Genomic DNA, 214 nt, shown 5'->3' with positions numbered 1-214 from the left:
GCCTAGGAACACAAGAAAGCCTAAATTCTCTATGTGCTTTTTACAAAAGGGGCTGTAAAATTCCCGTATCTCCAACAACCACCAGATCTAATAAGGGAGTTAATGAGTAAAGATGATGCACTTAGCAGGCATTTCCGTGAAAATATTAGAGTTTACAACATGCTCTTTGCATTTACTTCACTTGGTGAGCAAGTGGACCGGACAGTTGAGAAAG

The sequence above is a fragment of the Capsella rubella genome, unplaced genomic scaffold (assembly GCF_000375325.1).
Source record: "Capsella rubella cultivar Monte Gargano unplaced genomic scaffold, Caprub1_0 scaffold_143, whole genome shotgun sequence".
Classification (NCBI taxonomy): Eukaryota; Viridiplantae; Streptophyta; class Magnoliopsida; order Brassicales; family Brassicaceae; genus Capsella; species Capsella rubella.
Note: the sequence above shows the minus strand (reverse complement) of the source record.